At 48.2% G+C, this 5730-nt stretch overlaps 1 pseudogene; it reads right to left on the minus strand.

Annotated features, from left to right (window-relative positions):
- Window positions 1-498: 498 nt before the first annotated feature.
- LOC115862696 (bolA-like protein 3 pseudogene) lies at window positions 499-838 on the minus strand (annotated as a pseudogene).
- Window positions 839-5730: the final 4892 nt, after the last annotated feature.

Here is a 5730-nt window from a genome sequence, read left to right on the forward strand (position 1 = left end):
GGCAGCCTTTTTTTCAGCACTTGAAGAACATTGTGTCACTTCCACTGGCCTCCATAGTTTCTGATGAGAAATCTACTATTATTCTCATTGCTTTCCCCCAGTATTAACATATCATTTTTCTCTGGCTGCTTTCAAGATTTTGTCTTTGTCTTTCGCTTTCAGAAGTTTATTTATGGTGTGTCTTGTATGGCTTTTTCTGTATTTATACTCTTTGGGTAAAATTAGCTCCTAGAATCTGAAGGTTTATGTCTTTTGTCAAACTTGGGAAGTTTTCAACCACTCTTCCTTTGAATACTTTTTTTTTTGTAATGAAAAAAATTTTTAATTGTCTGTCGCCTTTAATTAACATCTAAATAGATACCATATTCTTCTATAATTACAATATGGAAATGTCTATGAATAAAATAGATAAATTTTTTGTCATATGCCTAGGAAAGAATGGTGGCAATAAGATTCATCCAAGGTTTCAGCAGCAATATCTATGTAGCCAGGATGTGGTCAGTGTCTGGGGACAGAGGTAAATATCCACAATCCATGCATACATTTGATCTTTTCTTTTAGTGTCTGATTTACCATCTGGTGCTGCTGGACAGTTCTCTTCTTAAATTCTTAAAGTCAAAAACATTTGACTTGAATTTCATACATTGTCCTACAGTCTCCTGAAATGTCAGTGACTTTGATAGCTGTAGCTCGAGGAAAATTTTCTTTGAGAATTTGGGTCTCTTTGATCTCCCCCCTCAGTCTGCAAGGCAAACATTCACTGGGCACAGTGGAGAAGAGGAAGCCGGCAGGTTCCACAGAGCAGAGGTGCTGCCAAGGCTGAGCTCCATGCTGCCATGCCCGGCTGATGTGGCCTGCTGTCTTAGGTCGCCGTGTCATTCTTTGAATACTTTTCAGTCCTGTCCTCTTTCTCCTCTCCTTCCAGGACTCTGGTGAAATGAATGTTAGGTCATTTGTTATAATCCCACAGGACCCTGAGGCTCTACTAGTTTTTCAGTCTATTTTTCTCTCTATTGTTCAGATTGGGTAATGCCTATTGTCCTTTCTTCCAGTGCACTAATTATTTCCTCTTTCTTCTACATTCTGCTCTTAAGCCCAACTACTGAGTTTGTTTTTTTGGTACTGTATTTTTCAGTTCTAAAATTGCCCTTTGGTTCTTCTTTATATCTTCTGTTTCTCTGTTGAGATTCTTTCTTCCCCTCATTTATTTCAAATGGGCTTGTAATTGCTCATTGAAGCATTTAAAAAGTGATGAGTGCTTTAAAATCTTTGTCAGATAATTCTGACATTTTTTTCATATTGTTGTTGATATCTGATTGTCTTATTTTTTTTTTTTTTTTTTTGCAGTACGCGGGTTTCTCACTGTTGTGGCCTCTCCCATTGCAGAGCACAGGCTCCGGAGGCGCAGGCTCAGCGGCCACGGCTCACGGGCCCAGACGCTCCGCGGCATGTGGGCTCTTCCCGGACCGGGGCACGAACCCGTGTCCCCCGCATCGGCAGGCGGACTCTCAACCACTGCGCCACCAGGGAAGCCCCTGATTGTCTTTTTAAATTCAGTTTGAGACCTTTCTTTTTTGTGGTATGATGATGACTTTTTATTGAAACCTGGGAATTTGCATTATCTCAGGAGATTCTGGATCTTACTTAAACCTTTTGTTTTAGATGGTTTTCTCTGCCACTGCTCTAGTAGGGGAGGGGGATGCTGCCCATTAGTTTTGAGTTCACATATTTTGCAGTTCTGTTTGGTGCACACACATTTAGGATTGATGTATCTTCTTGGTGAATCAACATTTTTATTGTGATATAATGTCTCTGTCTCTGATAATTTTCTTTGCTCTGAAGTCTATTTTATCTGATATAGTCTACCTCCAAGTTCCCCACTCTGTTGCCTTTGGAGGGAATAGGATCCTTACTACTTTTGGGTGTGGGTAGGAAAACTGGCTCCCCATGTGGGCACCACTGATACAGTGATGACGTGGCCTTGTTTGCTGGGTGATGATGCAAGTCTTGATTCTCCACTAGGCCTGCTTTGACTCCATCAAGAATGGGAGGGGTGTTTTTGTTACTGGCAAGAGAGAGGTGAAGTTCAGGCTCCCCACAGCCTCCACTGACACTGTTGGGAGAGAGAGCCCAGTGGGGATGAAGATCCTGTTTCCATACCTGTCCTTCTCTGACATTACCTCAGTGGGGACTCTGGGGTTCCTTGTTATAGCCTCTTGAGGATGGAAGTCTAGACTCCCCCATTTGGTCTTTGTGGGTATGGGTATGAGTGGGGCCAGAGTTTTTTGTTTTCTTTCCTTCTAGTGTTTGGGTGGAGTAGACTGGTTATTGTATAAAAGTTTTTGGTCTTGCTAAGCTGCCCCTTTCTTTGTCCTTTGACTAGAGAGATCAGGCTTTTGTTGGGGCTTTTGTTTTGTGTCTGTGCCTGTTGTAGCTTCCAGATTTTTGACTTCTTCTCTTCCAAGTCTAACATATATGAAGCAAAAGGAAAACCAAGGGAACTGACTACATTTCTTGGGTCTTGAGGTCCTAACCCAGTCTGCCTCTGGGACCAGTGAGCAGCCTCCCTTCTCTGATCACTTCACCCCTGCGTTTGTTCTCTGTCATTTGGCACATGGCCTTTGGTGCTCATTCATTTATTCATTTACTCTTTCATTCAACAAAACTGGCTCTGTGTCTGTTCCTGCAGATACGGTGACTAAAAGATCTTAAGTTATAGTTAATGGAAGAGACGGTAATCACAGTGTCTGAGTAGACCCTATAATTTCCCCTGGCTGGCCTTGCCTTGTCCTGGAGGAGGAGGTTCTAGGAGACAGGGTCTGGGCCTTGCTTCTCCTGCCCAGGATGAGATGGGGCTCCTGGTCACAGTCCCAGTGGGAGACAACTGGAGGTTTGGCCCCATCAGGACACACTTACTCATGTACTGAGCGTCTGCCACTGGGCACACAGTGAGCCCACACTGGGCAGGGATGTGAGATGAGAGAGGTGAGGCCAACTCCTGGCAGCTCCAGGCCTGGGCAGGACTGGGACAAGGCTGTGGGAACAGTTAATGCCTTGAAAGCTCACACTCGAATGGAAGATGCGGGTGCTAGTGGTGGTGGGGGATCAGGATATGGCTTCCTCAAGAAGGAGGCTTCTGAGGGCTTCCCTGGTGGCACAGTGGTTGAGAGTCCGCCTGCCGATACAGGGGACACGGGTTCGTGCCCCGGTCCGGGAAGATCCCACATGCTGTGGAGCAGCTGGGCCCGTGAGCCATGGCCGCTGAGCCTGCGCGTCCGGAGCCTGTGCTCCGCAGTGGGAGAGGCCACAACAGTGAGAGGCCCTGGTGAAATGAATGTTAGGTCTTTTTGCGTACCGCCAAAAAAAAAAAACAAAAAAAAAAACAAAGTAGGAGGCTTCTGAGCTGGACCTGGGCAATGATTGAAAAAAGTGCTAGTAGAAGGGCCTAGGAGTGGGCTCTATTCCCTGCCCCCATCAGGTGGAGCAGCTGGAAAAGGGACCTGGGGGACCCAGGTTCCCACCAGAGCCACCGCCCTAAGGCTTTCCCTCCCCTCCCCATGGACATTGTCTTCTTCCTGCCATGACACCCTGATCTTTCCCCCTCCCCTGCGGGCACTGCTCTCCTGCCCACGATGCCCGTCTGGGCCCTCCATTGTCTTGGGAAGATGTGTGCTCACCCGGGTGGGTTATTATTAGCCTGCGATGAAGTGAAAGGCCCTGAATGGGAGATGCTGAGCTCCTGCCTGACACCATGGCCGAGGCAAGAAGGAAATGATTCATTATGGCTACAAGGCGTGCTCTAATTTCATATAACGAAATAAATGACAGTCGTATTTTGGGCGCCACCACGCGCAGATAGCATTGTTCCCTGACTGCCTCTCACCCGGGCTGCAAGGGGAATTAGAGCAGCCTTTGTGCAGAGAGATGAGGGGCCGGGGGTGCTTGAGGGGTGGCAGGTGCCGTGGCCCTGGGAGGATGAGTGAAGTCACTGCTCAGTGGCTGGGGTGGCTGGGGACAGGGGTTCCAAGACCTCCCCCACAATCAAGGGGCCCCGGCCTGCTGATCCCACTTCTGCTTCCTGTGCACCACATACCCCACCTTCCATCCTCATGGCTCTTCCAGACCCTGCCTATCTGTCCAATTCATTCCCAGCTCTGGGTCCCCTCCTCCAGGAAGCCCACAGCGAGCTCTGCTTTTCCAACGCTGTGTCTATGCATACGTTCTCCCCCTCTTCAGGCTTCTGGGCTCCTTACACAACCACACAAAAAACAGCTTTAGATGAGGCTTCCTTGGATGTGATGGTGGCCCCCAGTTCAGAGTAAATGTACCTTCACCTTCTGGGGTAGGGAATTCCCTCAAGAGCCGAGCCCCTTAGCAGGGCAGCTGTCACGGTGTGCGCCCTTCAGGGCGGGACTGGCTGCATGATTTGTGGGGACCAGGGTCAGATGAAAATTCAGGGCCCCTTGTTAACAAAATTAAGAATTTCAAGACACAGCCGCAGATTCTTCAACCCAGTGCAGAGCCCATCTGAGTGAGGGACTCTGTGCATTGCACAGGTGGCAGCCTCTGTCCATGGCTAGAGAGAAGAGACCCAAAGTTGGAGCCTGGTGTCCCCCTGGTTACAGCACTGGTCCTCTTCTACCTCAGCTGTGGCCAGGACAGCTTGACGGGGCGCGGGGAAGGCCACTGGTTCAGCCAGGATGCAAGCACCTTCGACAGGCATCCAGAAGTGGTGACAGAATCTTATTTCCCCAATGTGTTTCATTTGTGGTCTGGAACCTAAGATAAAAATAATAGAAGAAGAGGATAACATTCAAGGGCAATTTCATCTCTGGGCGTCTCACCAGGAGAGGAAGCCTCAGGATCGCTGGACCAGGGAATTCTTTTTCCTGCCATATTTGCACACAAAATGGTCTCGTTTAAAAACACACATGAAGGGTCATGTCAATCATAGACACTTGGAAATAGGTGCTGCCTTGACAGGGAAACAGAACTTTTTCGTGGAATTTAATTCGTTCAAATACCTTTTTCAACTGGGTTGACAGCGGGGCCATGGAGAGGGGAACTCACATCCTCCTCCAGCTCCCGCTGCATGTGGATGGGCCCCTCCATCCGCCCCCCAGCACCCCTGCAAAGCTCACTGTGTAGAGTGTGCCAGCAGTGAGCCGCCTGAGCTGGACAAGGTCCTCTCTCCCTGGTCTCTCTATTGTTCTCCAAGATCAAGTCTCACAGACCAGAAGAGGGGTTCTGGGCATGCCAATTCCCGGGAGGGCAGATCCCTGAGTCAGGACCTGCACTGGGGTTTTAGCCTGCCCAGGATCCCTTACTAGTTGGCTTTCCCTGGGGACTACAGAGGTTGCAAACAGATGGTCCATGGGCTGTCTTCAGGTCGAGGTAGTTCCCTCCTTTCTTTCTTTCTTTTTCTTTCTTTCTTTTTCTTTCTTTCTTCCTTTCTTTCTTCCTTGCTTCCTTCCTTGCTTCCTTCCTTCCTTCCTTCCTTCTTTCTTTCTTTCTTTCCTCCTTCCTTCCTTCCTCACTTCCTCCTTCCTTCCTTTCTTTCTCTCTTTCTTCCTTTCTGTCTCTCTTTCTTCCTTCCTTTCTTTCTTTCTTCCTCTCTCTCTCTCTCTCTCTCTCGTCTCTCTCTGTCTCTCTTTTTCTTTCTTTCCCTCTGCATTCTTTTAGCAAAACCTGAATTAGGTTCCAGCCTTTACAAATCGCAAGTTTGCACGT

This window comes from Globicephala melas, chromosome 19 (assembly GCF_963455315.2).
Source record: "Globicephala melas chromosome 19, mGloMel1.2, whole genome shotgun sequence".
Classification (NCBI taxonomy): Eukaryota; Metazoa; Chordata; class Mammalia; order Artiodactyla; family Delphinidae; genus Globicephala; species Globicephala melas.